Source organism: Xenopus laevis, chromosome 8L, assembly GCF_017654675.1.
Source record: "Xenopus laevis strain J_2021 chromosome 8L, Xenopus_laevis_v10.1, whole genome shotgun sequence".
Lineage (NCBI taxonomy): Eukaryota > Metazoa > Chordata > Amphibia > Anura > Pipidae > Xenopus > Xenopus laevis.
In genome coordinates this window covers 126,345,457-126,359,554 of record NC_054385.1, presented here as the reverse complement: position 1 = coordinate 126,359,554, position 14,098 = coordinate 126,345,457, and the positions used below count along the sequence as shown (strand labels likewise).

Below are 14,098 nucleotides of genomic sequence, written 5' to 3'. Positions count from 1 at the left end.
ATGTCGGTCACAATCAGCACCCGAAATCCAGAACCAATGCTAAGCACCCTGTTCTCGGCTCTTGGTTCTGCCTTTAACAGCCGCCTTTCACCTTGGGAGGAGCCCTCGGCTAATCGGATGCCGCCAGGTCTTAATAAGAGAGGTGTCAAGTGAAGGGTTCTGGACGAGCAAAGGGGCACGACGGTAAAGCAAAGTCTTTTGGGCAGAAGGTCACAGTACAAAGTGTAGACAGAAGGCGTTGTCAAATCAGGCCGGGTCAGGGCAGGCAGAATTCAAACAGAGTCAGACAGGTGGAGGTCAAAGCCGGGAGATCAATCAAGAATGGTCGAGACAGGCACCGGTCGGAATACAGATATCAGAACAGTCGGTTACCAGGCAGAAGTTGGGATCACAGAAGTCAGGAAAAGTCAGGCAGGCAGGGTCAAAACAGGTATCAGAACACAGGAATAGCACCAGGAACTCTCACAAATCCCCTTTAAACAGTTTGAATTTGGCGCCATTGCGCGCTGACGTCCTTACACCAGCGCCAATGCGCCTATAAATATAGCAGAGGCGCGCCGCACGTACTAAGAAACCAGCACATTAGATGAAGAAGACCTTCGTGGCGGGCGTCCCCGCCGGCCCACTAGGCCACCAGGGTGAGTAGTCCTCACAATGTCTGTGAGGTGTGAGGCCCATTAAAAGTCGTTAAGTTTGGTCCACCAACTAAAGGCTAAAGTTTGTAGGCCTGGAGCAAAAAAGTGCATTTTGCAGTAAAAGTTTGGAGTATGAGGTGACCAAAGGTCAAATCTCTCAGTTAGGCAGTCGCACATCTTTAAAGTGTGTTGGAAGGATACGCTGCTTCCTTTTAGCAGCCTGTAAGGAGGGCACCAAACTAACATTGCTAGAGAATATGGGTGGGCAAACCTGGATCCAGAGACACCTAAGGGGGGGGGCAGATTATTATTGTTTGGAGGGTTGAAATGTGAAATATTTGGGCTGCTTTATAATAAAACAATACTTTCAGAAAACCTAGGACTTAACCTATTAAAGGGATACTGTCGTGGAAAAACATGTTTTTTTACAAAATGTATCAGTTAATAGTGCTACTACAGCAGAATCCTGCATTGAAATCCGTTTTTTCAAAACAAGAAATGGATTTTTTTTATATCGAATTTTAAAATTTGCTATGGGGCTAGACATTTTGACATTTCCCAGCTGCCCTCAGGTCATGTGACTTGTGCTCTGATAAACTTCAGTCACACTTTACTGCTGCACTGCAAGTTGGAGTGATGTCATTACCCCTCCCTCCTACAAGCTGCTGTAATGTAAATAGAGCCTTGTCTGCTGAGCCTGTCAATTGAACAATAGGCAGGAATCAAGATAAGCTCCCACTGACACCACTTCAGGACTGAAATAAGATCACTGCCCCCACTTACGTTTAAAAAAAAAAAAAAAAAAAAATAATTATATATATATATATATATATATATATATATATATATATATATATATATATATATATATATATATATATATATATATATATATATATATATATATATATATATATATATATATATATATATATATATATATATATATATATATAGTCCCGCAGTACCAGCACTCCGATCATTCAAATGGTTCGTGGTGCACGATCTAATTCAGGATACATAGAATAAGAAGGATCAGCACTCACTGTATTGATGTGAAGAAAAATTCGCTGTTTATTGTTTTACATCATAATCCACATATATATATATATATATATATATATATATATATATATATATATATATATATATATATATATATATATATATATATATATATAAATATATAAATATATAAATATATATATATATTGTACAAGCCGGACGGGATTTATAGTGGATGGCAGATATGTATCTCCGGTTTTTAGGTTCTGAGCCATCCATTTAAGAATGTTCCCTTTAAGAAACACCAGAGGGTTAAGCAGCCAGAAGGTGGGCTGGACAGCCAAGGGGTGTTTAAGGGAATCAGCAGCAGGTGTGCAGGGTGTGAGAGAAGGAGCTGCACAGGAGGGCTGGGCTGTTGGGTTGGAATGGCTGTATTTTCAGAGACCTGTGGGGCCTGATAGCCAGGTGGATATTTTCCTGGTGTTTTCCCCACAGACCAAGCCTGGATAGTACCTTGGGGGTACTGGAAACTTAAAAACGCTGAAGTAAGCTATTTTGTTTATTGCTGGACTTTATGTTGCTGAATGAAGCTGTTTTCTTTCTGTTACATTTTGACTGCTGCTGGAAGCTCTTTGTTTTCAAAATAAACGGACTGTTTTTCTTTTCACCTTGGAGTGGCCTGCATTTATGCTAACAATCCCGCTGTGATCCCCCCAAACTTCACAACTGGTGCTCGGATGCGGGCAGGCACTACCAAAGAAAAAAAAAGAAAACGTTTTTTTCTGAAAACTGACATTTAAAGAGACAGTAACCTATTTTTGCTAAAGATGGAGGAACTGTTGCAGCAAATGTCTCGCGCTACAGTGCAGCTTCAGCAGAGCATGGTCGTGCAGCAACAGGCTACAGAGGTGCAGCAACAGGCTACAGAGGTGCAGCAACAGGCTACAGAGGTGCAGCAGCAGGCTATAGAGGCCCAGCAAAAGAGCCTGGAGGCTCAAGTATTGGCTTTGCGAGAGTCTGTAAATTTACAAGTAACTGCCTTACACGAAGCTACCATTAACCACCAGCACTCCACAGATGCTCAATTATTGGCGTTGCGAGAGTCTGCAACTTCACAGGCAACTGCCTTACAAGAGGCTACAATTAATCAAGCCAAGGTGTTGGCTGAGGCTGTCCAGCAGTTTGCTACTGGACGGGAGTCCATTGTCATGGCCCAGGGGAACCCGGTAACCACCCGGGCAAGTCATTTTCTCCAAAAGCTGAGTCCCACGGATGATGTGGAGGCCTTTCTTACCACCTTTGAGAGGACTGCAGAGCGAGAAGGGTGGCCCCGAGATAAATGGGCCGGCCTAATAGCTCCATTTCTGTCTGGCGACCCACAAAAGGCGTATTACGATCTTAACCCAGATGACGCCATGAATTATGATCGGCTAAAAGCAGAGATCCTGGCCCGCCTAGGGGTAACCACTGCAGTAAGAGCTCAGAGGGTACACAAGTGGAAGTATCAAACTAAACTACCGCCTAGATCACAGATGCATGACCTTATCCATTTGGTTACCAAGTGGCTGCAACCCGAGGATCTGAATGGACCCCAAATGGTGGAGCGGGTTGTGACAGATCGTTATCTTCGGTCCCTCCCTGTTGACCTGCAGCGTTGGGTGAGTCATGGGGACCCCAAAACTGCGGATCAGCTGGTCGAAATGGTTGAGAGGTACACGGCTACCGAGGAACTACTTGCTCCCACCGGTCATCGACCGTTCACCAGCTCACGTCCAGAGAAATCTACGCCAGCCCGGAAAAGTTCCCCGCAGAGTCCTAGGCTCAATGTGAAAGAAAGTGGAGACGTGTCACCCCCTGCCCGACAAGGGGTACCCACAGATACCTCTTCACCCTGGAAGGGGGGGAATGTGCAATGTTGGAGGTGTCAAACCTGGGGCCACACTAGAGCACAATGCCCATTGAAGGATGAGCCCATGGAGTGTGGGGCTCTCCAGCAACTGTCCTGTTATGCCCACAAAGTTTGCACTGCATGCCCTGACTCAGTTGAGGGGCAGTTTGAGTGCACTGTCTACATTAATCAGGTTCCAGTCAAGGCTCTCTTGGATTCGGGGAGCATGGTGACCCTTGTATTGGACAGTGTTATTGGCAAATTTGAACCAGTGTCCAAGTCACTCCGGGTAATTTGCATTCACGGAGATACCCGGTCTTACCCGCTAGTCCCAGTGACCATCACTGTTGATGGGGAATCCGTGGTGCATGAGGTGGCAGTGGTGAGTAAACTGCTACACCCCGTTATTGTGGGGCGTGACTTTCCAAAGTTCTGGGAATTATGGGACAGTATGGAGAAGAAAACCACTGACGTGGGGGTGGGTTCCCAAAACCCAAGGGGTTCTGAAAATGATATAATGCATGAATGTAAAAATGATATTGTGTCACAGCCCCAAACTCTGGAAAAGGGTAATAAGGTAATTGAGGATCCTGGTCAGAGGCCCGAGCCGTCCTCTGAGGGGGGGGATTTCTTCCCATTACAGGTAATGCTTGGGGAGGATGATGAGGATGATTCATTAAGCCCCGTATCTCCTGATATAGATGTGTCAAGGGGAGCCTTTAGCACTGCCCAGATGCAGGATCCTACCTTGGTTAATGCCCGAGAACAAGTGGTTGTGATAAATGGGGTTTCCCAAGAACCAGGTGCAGAGAAGCGTTGGCCGCACTTCGCTGTAAATGGCGATCTACTCTATAGAGTCACCAAGGTCCGTGAGGAGGTGGTGGAACAACTGTTAGTTCCAAAGCCATACAGACGAATGGTACTTGACCTGGCGCATGATGATGCACTGGGTGGACACTTGGGGGCAGAGAAGACCGAAGCAAGAATCACAGACCGTTTTTTCTGGCCAGGTTTAAAATCCGAGGTAAAAACTTACTGTGCATCCTGTCCCACCTGCCAGTTAACGGCTCCGGCTTCCCATTTTCGCAGCCCCTTGGTGCCTTTACCCATTATTGAAGTACCATTCGAACGTATAGCAATGGACTTGGTAGGCCCCCTGGTAAAATCTTCCCGAGGGCATCAGTATATCTTGGTAATCCTTGATTATGCCACCCGATACCCGGAAGCTATTCCCTTAAGGAATGCCACATCTAAAGCCATTGCCCATGAGCTGTTTCTGATGTTTTCAAGGACAGGGTTTCCCAAGGAGATACTCACTGACCAGGGTACCCCATTTATGTCAAAGGTGATGTCAGGTGTGTGCAAATTGTTCCAGATAAAGCAGTTACGTACGTCTGTCTACCATCCTCAGACAGATGGCTTAGTGGAACGGTTTAATAAGACCTTAAAAACCATGCTTAAGCGAGTGGTACAAAAAGATGGTAAGGATTGGGATTGTCTGTTACCTGCTATTTTATTCGCAATTCGGGAGGTGCCTCAGGCAACCACAGGGTTCTCTCCCTTTGAGTTAGTGTACGGGCGCAGGCCAAGGGGACTGCTTGATATTGTAAAGGAGGCTTGGGAGAGTGAAGCTACACCCCACAAAAGTGTTTTGGAGTATATCTCTAAAATGAGGGAAAGGATCGCTGGAGTGATGCCACTGGTTAAGGAACACATGCAAAGTGCCCAAGAAGCTCAGCGCCGGGTATACAACCGGTCCGCTAAGTAGGGATGTAGCGAACGTCGGAAAAAAAGTTCGCGAACATATTCGCGAACTTGCACAAAAATGCGAGCGGTTCGCGAACGGTTCGCGAACCCCATAGACTTCAATGGGAAGGCGAACTTTAACATCTAGAAAAGACATTTCTGGCCAGAAAAATGATTTTAAAGTTGTTTAAAGGGTGCAACGACCTGGACAGTGGCATGCCAGAGGGGGATCAAGGGCAAAAATGTATCTGAAAAATCTGCCTGTGTGTGCTTGGAAGAGATAGTGTAGGGGGAGAGCTGTTAGTGATTTCAGGGACAGATGATAGTAAGTTTGCTGGCTAGTAATCTGCTTGATACTGCTCTGTATTGGAGGGACAGAAGTCTGCAGGGATTTGAGGGACATTTTAGCTTAGGTAGCGATGGATACGGATTACGTAAAATATATTATGGCTGCTTGAAAAAAGTGACTCCGGTGTTTTTTCTGGAGACGGTAATATTATGGATATTTAGACAGAATGTGAACAAGGTCACACAGCTAGATGGCGGGTTGAAGAAAACAGTGTGCAAATAATGCCTACAGGGCAAATAATGCCTAAAAGGTCAACTTATACACTACTACAGCGGTAGTAAAATAAAAAAAAGTAAAATAAAAAAAAATGAATATTAAAAAAAAAAAAATTAAAGTTGGTGCTGCTGAACTACTAGGAGCAGCAGATTAGCACACCAGTCCCACTCCCCAACACTGCTAGACTAATAGCACTGGGCTCTTATAGTAGTAGTAGTAGTAGTAGTAGTAGTAAAACAACAAAAAAATAAATAAAAGCAGTCCTTACAAGGACTACTGTTATTGCAGCAGTCAGCAGATGAGATCAGAAGCAGGACAGCTGCCCACTGCAGCTACATACAGAGCACTGCAGTAGAAGGTAGATTACTAGCCAGCAAAGCTACCTAAGCTTAAATGTCCCTCAAACCCCTGCAGACTTCTGTCCCTCCAATAACAGAGCAGTATCAAAACGATTACTAGCCAGCAAACTTTCAACTGTCCCTGAAATCACTAACAGGCAGCAGCTCTCTCCCTACACTATCTCTTCAGCACACACAGGCAGAGTGAAAAAACGCTGCAGGGCTTCGGTTTTTATAGGGAAGGGGAGTGGTCCAGGGGAGAGCTTCCTGATTGGCTGCCATGTACCTGCTGGTCTGGGGTGAGAGGGCAAAAAAAAGCGCCAACAATGGCGAACCCAAAATGGCGAACGTCGCGCGACGTTCGCGAACTTCCGGCGAGCGCGAACACCCGATGTTCGCGCGAACAAGTTCGCCGGCGAACAGTTCGCGACATCTCTACCGCTAAGGTGAGGCAATTTCAGGTGGGAGATAGAGTAGCAGTGTTGATCCCCACTGTAGAGAGCAAATTCTTGGCCAGATGGCAGGGCCCATTTGAAATTGTAGAAAAAGTGAGTGAGGTAAACTATAAGGTTCACCAACCTGGTAAGAGAAAGCCCTACCAAATCTATCACATCAATTTGTTAAAGCATTGGAAGGATAGAGAACCAGTTTCAGCACTGGCTAGTGGGAAACTTGAGTCTCAGGTTGGTGCTGACAATGTCCTGGTAGCTACAGCATTGTCAAAAGCCCAGACCCAGCAAGTTAGGGAGTTTCTGCAGAGAAACAAAGATATTTTCTCTGATTTGCCTGGGATCGCTAATGTCATAGAGCATGACGTAATTACAGAGCCGGGAGTAAAGGTGTGTCTCAAACCTTACCGCATTCCAGAAGCTCGCCGGAAGGCTGTCTCAGAGGAGGTAAAAAAAATGCTGGAGTTAGGGGTTATTGAAGAATCACAGAGTGAATGGTCAAGCCCCATTGTGTTGGTACCCAAGCCCAACGGTACTCTGCGATTCTGCAATGATTTCAGAAAACTCAATGAAATTTCCAAATTTGATGCCTATCCTATGCCCCGGGTAGATGAACTTATAGAGAGGTTAGGTCCTGCCCGTTATATCACCACTTTAGACCTCACCAAGGGGTACTGGCAAATACCCCTAACCCAGACGGCAAAAGAGAAAACAGCATTCTCCACTCCAGATGGCCATTTTCAATATAAAAGAATGCCCTTTGGTTTACAAACTGCCCCAGCTATGTTTCAAAGGGCAATGGACAAGCTTTTGAGGTCCCATCAGAGGTACACATCCGTTTACCTGGATGACATTGTCATCTTTAGTAGGGACTGGGAGTCCCATTTGCCTAAAGTCCAGGCAGTTCTTGACTCCCTGAGAAATGGTGGGTTCACAGTGAATCCTGAAAAGTGTGCCATAGGGATGGAAGAGGCAAGATACCTTGGGTACATTGTAGGTAGAGGGCTAGTAAAACCCCAGCTAAATAAGGTAGATGCTGTCCAGAACTGGCCCCGCCCTAAAACAAAGAAACAGGTACGAGCATTCCTGGGAATGATTGGGTACTACCGTAGGTTTGTCCCCAACTTTGCCACAGTAGCAACCCCATTGACTGACCTGACCAAAGGTCGAAAGTCAGTCATAGTTGAGTGGAACATGGATGCTGAAAAGGCATTCCTCGAACTCAAGTCCGCTCTTTGTCAGCACCCCATTTTGGTGGCACCAGATTTCTCAAAGGAATTTATTGTTCAGACGGATGCTTCAGACGTAGGTCTGGGAGCTGTCCTATCACAGGTCATTAATGGTGAAGAGCATCCTGTAGTGTTTCTCAGTAGAAAGCTGACTGCAGCGGAGAAAAACTATGCAATAGTTGAGCGAGAATGCCTAGCCATTAAATGGGCCTTGGACTCCCTCCGTTATTACCTTTTAGGTAGGAGATTCCGTCTGATCTCTGATCATGCCCCACTCACCTGGATGAAACAGAAAAAAGGGGCAAACGCCAGGGTAACCCGATGGTTCCTGGCACTCCAGGAGTTCAAATATACTGTAGAGCACAGACCCGGGAAACAGCATATGAATGCGGATGCTCTGTCCCGAGTCCATTGTCTAGGCTCTACTAGTGCCTCCACCTCCCCTGGGTTGAGGCAGAGGGGGGGGATATGTACAAGCCGGACGGGATTTATAGTGGATGGCAGATATGTATCCCCGGTTTTTAGGTTCTGAGCCATCCATTTAAGAATGTTCCCTTTAAGAAACACCAGAGGGTTAAGCAGCCAGAAGGTGGGCTGGACAGCCAAGGGGTGTTTAAGGGAATCAGCAGCAGGTGTGCAGGGTGTGAGAGAAGGAGCTGCACAGGAGGGCTGGGCTGTTGGGTTGGAATGGCTGTATTTTCAGAGACCTGTGGGGCCTGATAGCCAGGTGGATATTTTCCTGGTGTTTTCCCCACAGACCAAGCCTGGATAGTACCTTGGGGGTACTGGAAACTTAAAAACGCTGAAGTAAGCTATTTTGTTTATTGCTGGACTTTATGTTGCTGAATGAAGCTGTTTTCTTTCTGTTACATTTTGACTGCTGCTGGAAGCTCTTTGTTTTCAAAATAAACGGACTGTTTTTCTTTTCACCTTGGAGTGGCCTGCATTTATGCTAACAATCCCGCTGTGATCCCCCCAAACTTCACAATATATATATATATATATATATATATATATATATATATATATATATATATATATATATATATTTTTTTTTTTATAAGTGACCGCTCTCCTCCAAACATCACAGGCATGGGCAGAGAGGGGAGGGGGAGTGTACAGCTGGATTCTCATGTCGTAGTGCAGGGACCTGGCTTTTCATTACAGAGTGGCTGCCTCCAAGCACACAGGTAATGCTGTGCCTGCTGTTAGAGCAGCACAGGATGAATGTGTAATGAGCAGAAATGGAAGCCCCCATGACAAAATACAAACTAAAATAACTTATGCATGGATTTGTGGATTAACATTTTATTTGCCAGACAGTGTTTATGGATGTGTGTTTTTTATAAAAATGCAAAAAAAAAAAAAAAAAATTTTAAAATGACGACAGATTCCCTTTAAGGTCTCCTGAAGTGATTGGGAGAGTTTGATATAAATAAAAATGTTCAGAACTATAGTTATCTTAGGAGAGTTTAGAATTTATGACTACGACGTTTAATGGGGCATCATTTACACACACTACACCTTTATGGGTTCAGGCAGTTGTCATTACAATGAATGGGAACAAATTCTGGACCTTTGCCACCCACCAGTGAAACATTAAGAAGCCAAAACCCTCAAAATGGTTATGTTCCATTGCCTTTAGAGAAGAGAGTCAGGAAGATCAGAGAAATCTGTCTGCATGGAAAAGCTTCTTGTATACTATACACTGCAGACAAAATGTATGAAATTCACTTTTCTGTCCCTCTGCTTCTGTTTACAGCTGCATTTTTCACAATTAAGAATTGTTGGATACATTGTTCATTGTAAGGTACAACAGGCAGAAATATTAACATGCCCATTTAATTTTATATTGTACAAATGCAGCTACATCACTCTTTAGAGGACAAGGAAAGTTACTAAAGAAGTAGGTAGAAATGTTGTAAGTTATGTTTTGGGCTTCTGTACCAACCCCAGGCAACCATAGTCCTTTAGCAGTAAAGATCTTTGTCTCCAAAGATGCCCCAGTAGCTCCCCATCTTCTTTTCTGCTGATTCACTGCACATGCTCTGTGCTGCTGTCACTTACTGAGCTTAGGGAGCCACTCACAATATACAGTACACATAGAATAGAAATGTCACAATATAAGACTGATTAGTAATTAATACAGATAATTACTACATGGCAGCACAGAAACCAGTGCAATTAGCATCAGAATTTAATAATCAGCAAACCTGTAGCATCAGCTTATATTACAGCCAGGGAAGCTCATTTTCTGCTGGATAATTAGTGACGAGCCCTAAGCTTAGCTTCTCAACAGCTGCTCAGAGCCCACTGAGCATGTGAGTGTCACAGACACTTTCCAAGATGGTGACCCCCTGTGACAAGTTTGAAGTCCTGGATCATTGCTGCTATTGACAAGCTGAAACTTTAGCCTCGTGCAATAAGTTCACTATATAAAATATGCCATTTTTAGCCATATTCATTTTTACGATTTAGTTCTCCTTTAAAGGGGAACTAGTGCAAAAATGAAAATTAATATAAGCCTCAATCCAAAATTAGAAACTTCCCAAATACAATCAATGAAATATTCTGTATTGTTTCTGAAAGTTTACATTTCTCAGCATCTGTTTCTCTTCATTCTGTCTTCATGCAGCAGTTGGGTGTCAGATATTCACTGACAGTTAGAACCAATATATCTTATAGGGGGGCTCCTTATGCCTAGAAGATGTATTAGAGCTCACTCTATTAAACTCACCAGACATCATGTCTCTCTACATGCAGAATTTGTGCAAAAGGCAGTTATTTTGTTTGATGTTGATTGTACTGGAATCAGTTATTTGAGTGAGCTCTAATACATCTGCTAGGAAAGGAGCCCCCTATAAGATATATTGGATCTAACTGTCAATGAATATCTGACACCCAACTGCTGCATGAAGAGAGAATGAAGAGAAACAGATGCTGAGAGAGGGATAATGAAGATAAACCTGATTATTTAAGAAATGGTACAGAATGGTTAATTGATTGTATTTAGGAAGCTTTTATTTCAGTATGATGAAGCTTATATTCACTGCAACCCAGAGCTAGGACTCAATACCTATTGCTTCCAAACCTACTGCCCTGCATACAAGTATTTCAGGGATATCTTACACATCTCAATGGCAGGAATCACCCCACACCCTCTCTTCTATCTCTTCTATGTGTTCCCTGTTTCCAAATGAGCAACTGCACAATTTATCATTCCTGGGTTACACCATACACCATGGCCATACAATCCTACACAAACTATCAATAGTTTTTCAGGATAACCAACTGCATGAAATATGTTTGGGCTTATCAACTTATCTGTTTTACCTGATTTCAGTGGCCAACTGCATAAAATGATGTGTCAGCCAGAAAGCACTCGGTACCTGTCGACCTGTATCCAAGAGGAAAATAGAAGCCATATCTCATTGGCACCTATGCAGCCCTCCTGCAGTCATGCTGAGCCACAGAGCAGCCCTCCTGCAGTCATACAATGGTACAGAGCGGCCCTCCTGCAGTCATGCTGAGCCACAGAGCAGCCCTCCTGCAGTCATACAATGGTACAGAGCGGCCCTCCTGCAGTCATGCTGAGCCACAGAGCAGCCCTCCTGCAGTCATACAATGGTACAGAGCGGCCCTCCTGCAGTCATACTGAGCCACAGAGCAGCCCTCCTGCAGTGATACAATGGTACAGAGCAGCCCTCCTGCAGTCATACTGAGCCACAGGGCAGCCCTCCTGCAGTCATACTGAGCCACAGGGCAGCCCTCCTGCAGTCATACTGAGCCACAGGGCAGCCCTCCTGCAGTCGTACTGAACCACAGGACAGCCCTCCTGCAGTCGTACTGAGCCACAGGGCAGCCCTCCTGCAGTCGTACTGAGCCACAGGGCAGCCCTCCTGCAGTCATACTGAGCCACAGGGCAGCCCTCCTGCAGTCATACTGAGCCACAGGGCAGCCCTCCTGCAGTCATACTGAGCCACAGGGCAGCCCTCCTGCAGTCATACTGAGCCACAGGGCAGCCCTCCTGCAGTCATACCGAGCCACAGAGCAGCCCTCCTGCAGTCATACCGAGCCACAGAGCAGCCCTCCTGCAGTTATACCGAGCCACAGGGCAGCCCTCCTGCAGTCATACCGAGCCACAGAGCAGCCCTCCTGCAGTCATACCGAGCCACAGGGCAGCCCTCCTGCAGTTATACTGAGCCACAGGGCAGCCCTCCTGCAGTCATACTGAGCCACAGGGCAGCCCTCCTGCAGTCATACTGAGCCACAGGGCAGCCCTCCTGCAGTCATACTGAGCCACAGGGCAGCCCTCCTGCAGTCATACTGAGCCACAGGGCAGCCCTCCTGCAGTCATACTGAGCCACAGGGCAGCCCTCCTGCAGTCATACTGAGCCACAGGGCAGCCCTCCTGCAGTCATACTGAGCCACAGGGCAGCCCTCCTGCAGTCATACTGAGCCACAGAGCAGCCCTCCTGCAGTCATACTGAGCCACAGAGCAGCCCTCCTGCAGTCATACTGAGCCACCGAGCAGCCCTCCTGCAGTCACACTGAGCCACAGGGCAGCCCTCTTGCAGTTATACTGAGCCACAGAGCAGCCCTCCTGCACTCATACAATGGCACAGATCATCAATCTATTTCTGCCACCAGATCAAGCCCATCAGTCAGATATTACACAGAGAAGCCCCAGGTTATTATCACAAGTGCAGACAAATAATGTAATTCATTGCTCCCCCAGCTCCGCTTATACCAATTACAGACATTTATTGGCCTAATGACAAATAACTCAGCCACAAACTGCAACTGGACCCCCTGCAGCAATTCTGAGACAGCAAATACCCCACAGACCATATAGTCGCACTACTGATCCACTGGCACAACACGTCTCTGTATCAGCAAACGACTCACAACCATTAGCGAATCACTCGTCTTTACCTGGTTAATTCAGCTTCCTGGACTGCACACAGCAGGACCCTCGTATGTTTTCATTCACTTCCTAGTTGAAAACTTCCTATTGGTTGACGGTGCTGTGACGTTTTCAGTTCCCCTCAGAAGTGGGCGGTGACAAGGAAACGTAAAACTTTGGCGCCCCGTATTCTAATGAGGCGGCTCTTATTATATACGTCAGCGTGTGCTGGGCGTGGGTCGCTGTTAGATTGATGTAGTTTCTTGGGGTCTTCTTGTGTTTGCGCGACCCGCCTCAAATAGCACGAAATGTTTTACCAAACCACTAAACCTCGCAATTAGCAGCTTTACTGAATTTATGCCGCTGAGCGCTTTCCTTATTAATAGAATTGAAACGCAGTTGTGAAGCGTTTTCCATGAGTGATTGGGAAACATTTGCCTCATGTACAGTGGGTACAGCTGATAACGATTCTACACACGTGATTGTGGCTACAGACTTACAGCTGCCGGGGAGAGAGTTGTTGTCATTCACAGACCAGGGAAACACTAGATTTCTCTCTGAACTTCACTTTTATTGAGCTTGAGCCTCACCTTTTTAGTCAGGCGTTTGTTTGGGCTTCAAAACAACGTTGTGTACACACATATATATATATATAAAAACACGGTTTTGCTTGTTAATTCAACTTGGTATTTAAATACTGAACTTTACATTTCTAAATACTTCCACTTCTCTGACTCCCCCTCGTCCCTCCTGGGAACTGACCCTACAGTTTGGGAAACCTATGAGACTAATAGACCAGTGTCAGTGTTGTATCACATCACCAGTCCTCACATATCAGCCCCTGGAGCAGTGTTAGATAGTTACATTGGGTTGAAAAAAGACAAAATTCATCAAGTTCAACCCCCTCCAAATGAAAACCCAGCCCCATACACACACCCCTCCCTACTTTTAATTAAATTCTATATACCCATACCTATACTAACTATAGAGTTTAGTATCACAATAGCCTTTGATATTATGTCTGTCCAAGAAATCATCCAAGTCCCTCTTATAGTCATTAACTGAATCAGCATCACAACATCACCCGGCAGTGCATTCCACAACCTCACTGTCCTGACTGTGATGAACCCCCTACGTTGCTTCAAATGAAAGTTCTTTTCTTCTAGTCTAAAGGGGAGGCCTCTGGTACGGTGATCCAGGGTACAGGTCAAAGTAGAAATTGTATGCACTCCCAGGCCTTCTCGTATTCAATAATCTGGTGCTCAGTCCTCTAGGGAGACGGCACTCCCCTGGGTTCACAGGAAACGAAGAATGAGGAGACGGCACACAGAATAGAA

At 45.6% G+C, this 14,098-nt stretch overlaps 1 protein-coding gene across 2 annotated transcripts in view; it reads right to left on the bottom strand.

Moving 5' to 3' along the window:
* The window catches only part of LOC108699408 (putative selection and upkeep of intraepithelial T-cells protein 1 homolog), a 46,970-nt gene extending 34,077 nt beyond the window's left edge, over nucleotides 1–12,893 (bottom strand). For both annotated transcript variants that reach the window (XM_041573594.1, XM_041573595.1), the window contains exon 1: nucleotides 12,791–12,893. The gene's annotated coding sequence lies outside the window, so the exon portion shown is untranslated. The remainder of the gene's footprint in view (nucleotides 1–12,790) is intronic.
* Between the last annotated feature and the right edge of the window lie 1,205 nt (nucleotides 12,894–14,098).